Source organism: Electrona antarctica (genome assembly GCF_951216825.1).
Source record: "Electrona antarctica genome assembly, chromosome: 18".
Taxonomy (NCBI): domain Eukaryota; kingdom Metazoa; phylum Chordata; class Actinopteri; order Myctophiformes; family Myctophidae; genus Electrona; species Electrona antarctica.
The window spans coordinates 26041660-26052644 of record NC_136799.1 but is presented as its reverse complement, the minus strand read 5'-3'; positions in this window follow the sequence as shown (position 1 = coordinate 26052644).

The window sequence follows — 10985 nt, the reverse complement described above, 5'->3', positions numbered from 1 at the left end:
TGTGATGTACTCTAGTCTAGGCCAACAACTTGACCCAAGGCTCTGAAAAAAGGGTTTGAGAAGCTTTGTGGAAAATACCCAAAGCAGGTGCAGATTTATTTTCCTCAGGGATCAAGTATCGGTACGCACAACCAAGTATACGGTAAGTCAGGGGACAGTCTTCCACCTCTGCAGTCTGCCAGTCTCCCCTCTGCCTAACATGTACCTCTGCAAGGAGAGTGGACGTGGGTGCCAGGGTGTGGCTGGAAGTGATGGGGGTGACGAGGGACTTAATCAGGCAGGAAGAACAGGCCACTAACTCTCTCAGACGGCACTGGAAGATGGGATGGTTAGTAGAGGGGGGTGTTATCGTTATTGATTTTTTTTGTATAGTGCGGGGTGATTTGAGTTTGAATGTGAGTATGTGTGTATGCGGGGGGGGTGATGAAAGGGTGTTATGACATGTATCGGAGCAGCGTGAATCTCGTTTGCGTCCGAGCATAGGCATGGTAACGCACACTGTGTGTGCACGTGTGCGTGCCTACTGCTTAGAGATGTGGGCCCAAAGTTATCAGTAATATTCCATTAAGTGTGACAGTATAATCAGTGCGTGTGTGCATGTGCGTGCGTGCGTGCGTGCGTGCGTGCGTGCGTGCGTGCGTGCGTGCGTGCGTGCGTGCGTGCGCGTCGCATCTGTGGAACTGAATTCCACTGAAGTCCAACATTGGTGACATCAGATAAATGGCAGACAAAGAGAATGTATAGTTGATTACATTTAACCCTAACCTTAACTACAGTAACCCAAGTCATTGCCCTACTAACCTATACATGGGCGGCAGAATACCGATATTGATTTCAGCTGTTACAATTCCAAACATGCAAACTTTACTTCAGTCTATATTAATCGTTTAATGAAAAATTTGTTGTCTTTTACTGTTATTTATGTCCAATTTATTTGTATCTAAGTTCATAAAGTTAATATTAACTAAATGCATTTGAAATAAAACCAAAATATACTTTTCAGGATTCCAATTAAAAAATAGCAGGATTCCAATTCAAAAATAGCCAATCTATTAATTTACGAAAGAAATAATAAGAGGTTTCATGCCCTACCTACAGCAATGCAATGTGGCTTCCTGAAGTGAGTGTGGAAATATAGTAGCACTCTCTATCATCAAAGTTGCCCATCCCCGACCTAACTACATGTCATTAGTTACACTACTCTTGAGTCTTAACCTACTGACAAAGTAATCCTGGCCTATAGACCGATTCAGAGACGGGTCTCATGGTCGCAGGCAACGTATTTCCTGTAGGCAGAGACGACATATCTGCGGTTTAAATCCGCACCTCTTCTACTACAGTGAATGGAAAAGTGACTGATTAGTCTGCCTCAAACGTTACTCTTTTACCTGCTTTTTACTAACACTAACATTACAAAGATGCCCAGAACATCGGAATGAACCTGTGTAGTTTATGGCTGCTCCAACAGTAGTGTACTTTATACCTCATACTAAGCATTTAAAGTATGAGGTATAAAGTACAGCAGCCTTGTGTTCCTAAAAAACAAAGATTGGGTATTGGGTAAGACTGACGTTATGTATCTTTCAGGACCTTTCACTGCTTTGTCTCAACCATTACTCTATGGCTCTGGTCTCAGCCACCGCGGTAGATATTTTGACATTCGTTCTTTTTTTGTTGTTGAATGTTGCCACTACTGTTGGAGCAGCCATAAACTACACAGGTTCATCCCGATGTTCTGGGCATCTTTGTAATGTTAGTGTTAGTAAAAAGCAGGTAAAATAGTAACGTTTGAGGCAGACTAACATCAGTCACTTTTCCATTCACTGTAGTAGAAGAGGTGCGGATTTAAACCGCAGATATGTCGTCATCCGCCTACAGGAAATACGTTGCCTGCGACCATGAGACCCGTCTCTGAATCGGTCTATACACCTTGGATACGTGGATTAGTCGATAAGCAATGCCCTCCACAATGCCTCTCTCCCACGCACGCTCACGCACACACACACACTCAATAGTGTGAGTTACTACTACCATAAGGTCTTAACTCACTCCACTATTGTAGATGCATTAATGTCTCAAGCTGTAAATACACATAAGTAAGTGCTGTCTGTTCCAAGTTTGGATAGTTGATAATTGCCATGAGTACTTCTTTTTGACCGTCTGAGTCAGAAAACATACACAAAAATGATTTGATCTGAACAATGCAAGATCACAGCACACTGCTAGAATTAGACCACAACAAACACAGGAATGAAGGAAGTAGATACTGCAGGAGTGTGTGTGTGTGTGTGTGTGTGTGTGTGTGTGTGTGTGTGTGTGTGTGTGTGTGTGTGTGTGTGTGTGTGTGTGTGTGTGTGTGTGTGTGTGTGTGTGTGTGTGCGTGCCGTGCATTGTGCATGTGTGTGTTTCTATAGTGCAAATCCTCTTTAAGAGGCTGTTTTTGAGCAGTGTGCTAATTATCACATTCTCTCTCATCTTGGATTAAACTACAGTCATACACCCCACCCCCAGCAACAGCCTGGCAACAAGACTCCACAGCAACACCATGGAAACAGGGCACCATGGAAACAGCCTCTCTGTTCTCAGCATCTGCATGTGGCTGGCTGCTGGGAGATGGTGTTCGGGAGAGAAGGATTGTGGGATATGGAGTTTAATTTCTCATATTCTCGACAAAATACAAGGGAAACCCTGTTCACTCAAGCTCTATAGTCCTATTCCTGAGGCAAGGAACAGACAGCATTACAACATGGTCAAGTCGATCTGAAAGGTGTGGAGAAAACATCTAGGGCTTCAAATGTTGCTTTATCCCATGCCGCTGCCATGGGTAATTGCTTTAATGTGATTCCACAGAGGCAAAGCTCTGCTCCCACACTGCACACATTCAGAAAGAACAAGTCACAGAGACAGGAGAGGGGTGAAGGACAAGACAGTGACGGAGATGGGAAAAATGCCAAGTGAGGCAGGGAGCCGGGCAGAGGACGGAGATAGCAAGGCTGTATGAGAGAGAGATGGGGAGACTCCAACAGAATTAGGTGTGCGAGAGGCATGCACAAAAGCGGAGGGATGGAGAGGGAGGAGAGAACGGCAAAGCTGATGCAGCTTCTGAGCAGAACAAATGTGTTTGGATCTGCTGAATATAGGTCACACATCTCCAGTGACTGCTCCCTCCACCCACTGAACCAGCTTTCTGTACTATGCCATACATACTGTAGCCTCGTACTCATATCTCTGCAATGCTGTCGGGAAGAAACCACCTAACTCCAAAATGTTCAGGAAATGAAAAATACACATTTTTCAGGAAATTAAGCCTTATATTTTGAAAAAGCAATACTGCCTCATCAAAGTTGGTGTTGTGACTTTATATATTGTCAGTTACTTGCATGAGAGGGGGGGGGGGGAGTTAGTTGCTTTAGCAGACAGTTTGAGGGTCCGGTCCAAAGTCCAAGGGTCCAAAGTGTCTTGTTCCATGGCATTGGTTCAATATTTTCAAAACAACACACAGATGTAAAAGGGTGAAATGGTTTCCTCCCAACAGCAACAATATAATATATTGCACACTGGCTGGCACTATGAACATTTTTAATAGTGCACCACTTAACCATAAAACAAATCAGTGAGATGTGAATATGCATAAATTACTGAATTGAATGACTACATCAGACATTTCCATATGGATTCTGGATCGACCTGCAACATCTGGAAACATGGAGCCGGACTTTACGTTCCGGTTGTAACTGCAGGAAAGGTTCACGGTTTGTGCACTCAAAGTCGTAAAGAATGCAGGGTGATTAACATTTTATGGCAATGGCATTTTTTATAAGAAATGTCATCCTTGGTGTGAGAAGGCTTTTAAAGATGCATCCTGTGAGTAACAACATTGAGTAGGTTGCATGATGAAACCACGTGCTCTCAAAGCGTGGCAGAGTGGCAAATAAAGATTTATAATGCCAGTAAAGCACACACATTCAATTAGAGAGGAAAGGATTGATGAAGAAAGTGGGAAAAGAACTAAAATATGTTAAATCAAACCTGCATGCTATTGTATGCTGTTTTCTGCAGGCTTTTTTGCTCTTTGCATTTTCTCCCCAATTTAGTGAATGCCATTTACCCCATGTGTATAGTCACTTCCAACCCCTATAGTTGTTGGTCTTGGGGAGGTTGTTGACCATCACAACTCCTCTGATACACATGAGACACCAAGCAGCCTCTTCTATTTACTGTTCAAACAGTATGGTTTACTTTACTGTTCCTTTGGTTAGTATTGAATTAGGTAAATATGCCTTTTCTTTTAAAACCCTACAGACTGGAATACCAAATAACATTAGATCCATCTCAACATTCCCAGTTTTCAAAAGTGCACTGTCTTCTTACTTCAAAGTTGTATGTTCTTGCTTTCGGTAAATATGCCATTATATCACCATGTTTATTCCTTTATTTCATTATTTTATTTCGTATTACCATTATTTTATGTTTTGGACTGTATAGGACGTAGTATTTTCATAATGTGTTATATGATTGGATTCAATGCCGTAATGAGGCTGTAAGGTTTTCAAGGTTTGCAATGTTTAGTGTTTTGTCCTGTCCATGTACGTTGTATGTAATTTGTTTTGTTTTATTGTTTATGTTTACATGTACAAGAATGATTGTGACATGTATCTGTGTTCGGAGCCCCTCGAAAACGAGATACATCCCCTTGAGAGGTACATCTCAAGGGGTCTTTTTTCCTAATAAAGAAACTTGAATTATCATTTAGCTAACGGCGAGGAGTTTTCACCAGGAGGGTATAACACAGCATCCTCATGCGTGGGAACACGCTATCCCTCCCATTTCCGCTCGCAGCTGATCAACCTAATGCAGTTACAGAGAACGCCCTCTGCTGCCAGCTTCCCATCCACAAACACAACCAATTGTGTTCATTCATTGGAGTGCTTATGTGTACTATTTCATGCTGCTGTACACCTGTGATCTCTGTCTAGACTGATTTCACACCATAGACACTGACTGAGACTAACTTGCTGAAGCCAACCTTCAACACACACACACACACACACACACACACACACACACACACACACACACACACACACACACACACACACACACACACACACACACACACACACACACACACACACACACACACACACCTTCTGAGACCAAACTCTACCATACACATAGAAAAGGCGATTAGGTTCACAAGGTACCTGAGTGCACAGAGCCCAGGTTAATCGGACTCATGTGTAGACTACAATGCTCAGAGCCGACTGTGAGGGGGTTGGGAAACGTACAGAGTCGCAATGGCACCTGACATTTCATGCTTGGTTGACCAGCCTGTCATAATGTTTTCTGCTAGTGGAGGGAGGGAGAGAGAGAAAGAGAGGGAGAGAGAAAGAAAGAGAGAGGGCGAGAGAAAGAAGGAGAGAGGGAGAGACAGACAGAAAGACAGAGTCAGGCAGACATACAGGGAGAAGGAGAGAGAGATAGAGACTGAGAAAATCCATACAGGGAGAGATAGCAAACTTAGGGACACAGAGAAAAACAAAGCAGCAAGAAGGGTGGAGGAGGGGGTGAGAGAAAGTCAAAGCAGGAGAGGAAAAGTTGTGGGATCAGCTGTTTGCTACAGTAACCGTTAAAGTGGCAGAAATGCATGGACAGATGACGGAGTGTTGCGGCCGGGTGGAGAATGAGGCTAACTGGAGGACCCCCTCCTCCCCCAGAGGGGTTGGCTGCCCAGCAGCAACCAGCTCGCATGAAGTTATGTTTCTACATAATCAGGATATTAGATATTCTACTATACATACGGGACATGCATGCATGGGTCTGGGTCTGTCTGTCATAACTCAATATTTCACTCCATTTTCATTTCTAATATGGGTTTTCTATGCTGTGCTGTGCTCTGTGGAGGCAGGGTGGGTATTGTGGTGGTCTGTGAATCAATGCTGTGATCGATACATCACAGAGAGAGTTGGAAAAGCACCAACCAAGTGATGGATAACGTACTGTTCTATCACCGTATCACACCAGGGACATGGTTGACGGGGCATAGTGCAAATAGACAATCTACTACAGGCTGATTTTGTATATCTGTCTAATGCCATGCCCGGAATGCCAGGTTGAAAGGGGTTAAAAGGACACACATGCATGTACAGCGCACATGCACACACACACACACACACACACACACACACACACACACACACACACACACACACACACACACACACACACACACACACACACACTCAAGAGTAGTGTCTTTAGTAGCATGACTCAACACATCACACCTCTCTATCCACACACAACAGACAACTGAAGCTAGACCATGCATGGCCATAACCAGTGTTAGCCATCACACAATACACAGCACACATAGGCTACACAAACACAGCAATACCCACACACAAAAATACACAAATAGCATGACCTCACTGCCAGTGTGAGAGGCATTTATAAGCATATGAATCAGATTAGCTGCAGACTGCAGAGAAGAAGCCTATCTTGGAGAGAAAGAATATTGACATGAACATGAACAGGTAAGCCCCCCCCCCCCCCCTCACTCTCTCCCTCTTACTCTCTCTCTCACTCTCTGAGGGAATACAAGGGGAGAAGACAAGACTCTCATCTGGTTTTACAGTGAAGAAATAAGCCTGAGCTGTTCATTAAATATAAAATCTCCATAGCCCTAAAAATGTTCATAACACGTTTTGTCAAAGGGAGACATCAAAGCATTTATAAGACGGAAATCTTTTAGATAGATCTGGCTGAAGGGGAGACATGATCGGCCTATGCCCGCAAGCGGTTTAAGAACGAGCAATAGATATAAATTAACCTATTGATTGATCTTTAAAGAGAATGTATTATCACGTTATAAACACCTCGCTTCCTCACCCTTTCTCTGGGTATTTATGTGACTGGCTCTCTCTAAGCGTAGGCTATGGGCTGGCAGTGGGCACTGAAGAGCACTGAAAAGGTGTCTTATCGCTGTCTAAACATTTGTGGTGAAACAGCGACGCTGGAGAGGGCTCTATATCAGGGGTAGCCTGCCCTATACTATTGTTACACATAAATTAAAATAAAAAAGACATTTCACATAGACCTGTCACATTATTACTGAGACAAAATAACCTTTATGACTGTTTGAGACATTGCCAGCATTTTCCACAGCCTCAGATGTGTGTCCAGTCCAGTGTCCACCTCCAAATCCCCATCCCGCAACATGTATGGATGGATGGATATGGAGCAGCCGGTCCCTATAGCCACCCGATACATCCTCTGTACATCCTTCCAGCTCGCCATGGCGCACTGAGGCAAGCCGAGCGTCCCTCAACAACATGCTGGGGCAGGGGCTGCTGTTAAAGCCCACCACGGCAACCACCCTCAACAGATTGGTTTTTAATCCAAGGGGCTGTCATATGGATACAAAGCCCATGCATTTACTGACTCTTTAGCTCTTATTCAACCAATTAGGCTGTCCTCTAAATTAGATTTTTTTTGCCGAGGGTCTGTCAGAGGAGCGGGACACTGCGGTGTCGTAAAAAAGGAGGCTTTCTGTTTTTATAGTCACTGTCAATTCTTGTGGCATGAGAATGAGATATACATACAAATAGGCTAGTCTGGGTAGCCATCATCCCCATTTCAGGTATGCATATAGCATATAGAACCTGCCATAGCCTAATCAAACCCGTGATTCGCAACCAAAGTGGAAATCGTTCATTCTCATTCCTGCAGGCTGCATGTTAGAAAGATTTGTCGTATAAAATATAGGCTAGACCGTTTCATTTGCTATAATTACCGTAGTAGTATGTATACATTCATGTATACCGGTGAGCGGTGACACAATTTCTTACCTCCGTAAAAAAGCCCTCCATCCTCCTCCTACTCCTCCCTCCAGGCCAGACGCCGCTCTGGTCCCGGTCTCGGACGGCTAAATGATGATCACGTGAATGAATTCAAGCAGCGAGCTGGTTCGTCTGGGTGGCAGAACGGTAGCGCTGCTCCTGGGCTGACGTTTTCCATTCACCGGCGTGTATCCTGTATTCTGTATTCTGGCCCGGTCGGTCTGTCCCCCGATTTGCTCAACAACAACCTCTCGATAGGAAAGCTATGCCACCCACTAGCGACGTACCTACACTTCTTTGCCGATGTAAAACAAGCTATGGGGAAAAAATAAAAAATATCCGGAGAGAGAGAGGCAGAGAGCTCTCCCATCCCCGGTGAGTGCTCTGTTCTCTCTGCTGTGCGTGTGTGTGTGTGTGTGTGTGTGTGTGTGTGTGCGCGCGCGCGCAAGTAGTGTGTGAGGCTGCGCGTTGGACAAAAAAATGATCCTGCTGCTTATCACCCAGACGTAAAAAGGTTCTCACCACGCCGCGTAGACAGGCACAGGCTCTCTCTCGCACGGGCGCACGCACTTGCGCACGTACTTACTTACGCACACGCGCGTGCGCGTGCACACACACACACACACACACACACACACACACACACACACACACACACACACAGAGACAGAGACACTTATTTGACACCGGTCGGTGACCCACAGCTGGACAGCTGGAAGGCCTTAAACAAGTGTTTAGCCTACCGGTATTTTTATATTTTCCAAATTACACAGACATATAGGCTATCTGGTCTCAGGAGTCAGGCAGCCAACCCAAGAAAGAAAAATAAATTGCGTGCGTTGCGTTGGCCGTTGTTGTCTAGCAGAACACACCTGAAAGAGATGAATGTCTCGTTTGGCCCAATTACCAGCACCTTGGTCCAACAGTCTATGGTCCAGTTACATACTGGTAGGTCTCCAGTATTATTAACCCCTGAAATTTCTATATCAGAGATAAATTAATAGTGAGGATTTTACTGGGGCTATGATTATACCAGGCTATCTAAAATTGAAAAGATGGACATGGTCATGTGTAAGTGGACACTGACACAACAGCATAAACACAAAACCTGTTAAAACGATCTGACATCAGAACAGATTATGAGCAGTGCATCCATCACTTAATTCTTAATTGTATTACCTACACTTCTTTCTCTCCATGCCAGACAATACACCATAAAGAGACTTGTTTTATTGTGAAGGGCGCCAATAGATCAAACTATACTAATTCAAATTCTGAAATATTGTTGCTGCAGTATAGGATGTATATGTTATGTTATGACCCTGAAGAACCCCCCCACACTGCCCCCCCCCCCCCCCCCCTCTCTCTCTCACACACGCACGCACGCACACACACACACACACACACACACACACACACACACACACACACACTGCACAGACATTTTGAGGGGCAGGTGCTCAAGTGAAAAAAGGGCACCTTGTGCAGCGTGTGGAACTGCTGGCTGCCATCATAGTGTGAGATTTATAGATTTGGGGGGCATAAAAAATATATTAACAGCTTTAAATCCAGAATTGGTCGATGTCACCATGGGCCACATACTGTACACTGTACCAAACAAAAATAAAATGAATAAACTGTACAAAAAAAACCTTTCAAAATGGCACATTGCTGTCCAAAGGGCAAAAGGGCAGGTGCTCTGGCACTGGTGTCTATCTGTGCACGCCCCTGCACACTTGCATGCATGCCCGTGTGTGTGCACACGCGCACACGCACGCACGCACACACGTATATGTACACATGTACAGAATGCACAATAAAATCCTGTGTTCCTGTGAACTGGAGGATTATTATTTTTGTGTGTGTGGGAGTTCATCTAAGATCCTTCTCAAAATACCCTGTTCTTGTTGTACTGGTGGAGTGAAAGTTGTGGGGTTAGAACCCCCTCGGGGCTTGGGTTGAAAGATGATAGGAGGATACCCCCCCAGTCTCTCTCTCTCTCTCTCTCTCTCTCTCTAAAACAGCAGGCAGTAAAAATACATCCAAAATAAAGGCATCTCTGTTGTTTTTTTTAGTCCCCAAAGACACTGGTGTGAAGGATTGAGGTAGAGATGTGCAGACAGCTGGGACCTGTGATGTGGTTGTATTCCATGCAGGCTGAGGGGTCCAGGTGCAGCCATCAGCAGCCCAGCAGGGTGAGGCCTCTCTGGGGTATGGTATTGTGAAGTTCAGCCTGTTCCCCTGGAGGTACTGTATTAGTGTGTGTGTGTGTGTGTGTGTGTGTGTGTGTGTGTGTGTGTGTGTGTGTGTGTGTGTGTGTGTTCATCACAGAGGCGGTTCAAAAAGTATACCCACTACCAGGGCCCCCTTTTGTTCAGTGGTATATAAACACGCACGCACGCACGCACGCACGCACGCACGCACGCACGCACACATACAGTCACACACACACACATTCAGAGGAAATGAAACATGAGCTTCAATATGCACAGATAAAGGGAATAGGGCACATTATAGCCTGAAGTTGTAGCAGCACTACTATTTAGAACAACGTTATCAAACAAAATGCTGTTATTTGTTTAGAAGTCACTCTTTTTTTTGATAGTGGAAATTTTATTTTTAAACAAGAAAAAAAACTGTAACACTTAATCACCCCCACTCCCCAATTACTAATCAGAAGAATTATATTATATATATATACTTCATCAGCATCGATCAACTGTGCATTTGTAAGATATACTTTCATGTTATACTGCATAAGAAAACACAAATATATTATACAAGTTGAAATACATCAGAACGGGTAAGGACTAGTAGCTAAAATCCATCACCCTCAAAACATTCCACTTACTATGGTAGCACCGACATTGAATAACCCTCAGTGGGAAAGGATATGTCTGTCCTAGCAGCCAGACAGACAAAGTACGCACTGTACTCATTACCTCACCTTTTCTCCTTGATGTCTCATTGGTGTGTGTGTGTGTGTGTGTGTGTGTGTCTGTGTGTGTGCGTGCGTGCGTGTGTGTGCGTGCGTGCGTGCGTGCGTGCGTGCGTGCGTGCGTGCGTGCGTGCGTTGTCCATGTTACCTTAGGAGTCTCTCTGGTCTTTAGGGAAATGTATGAAGAGAGGAAATCAAATGCATTATTA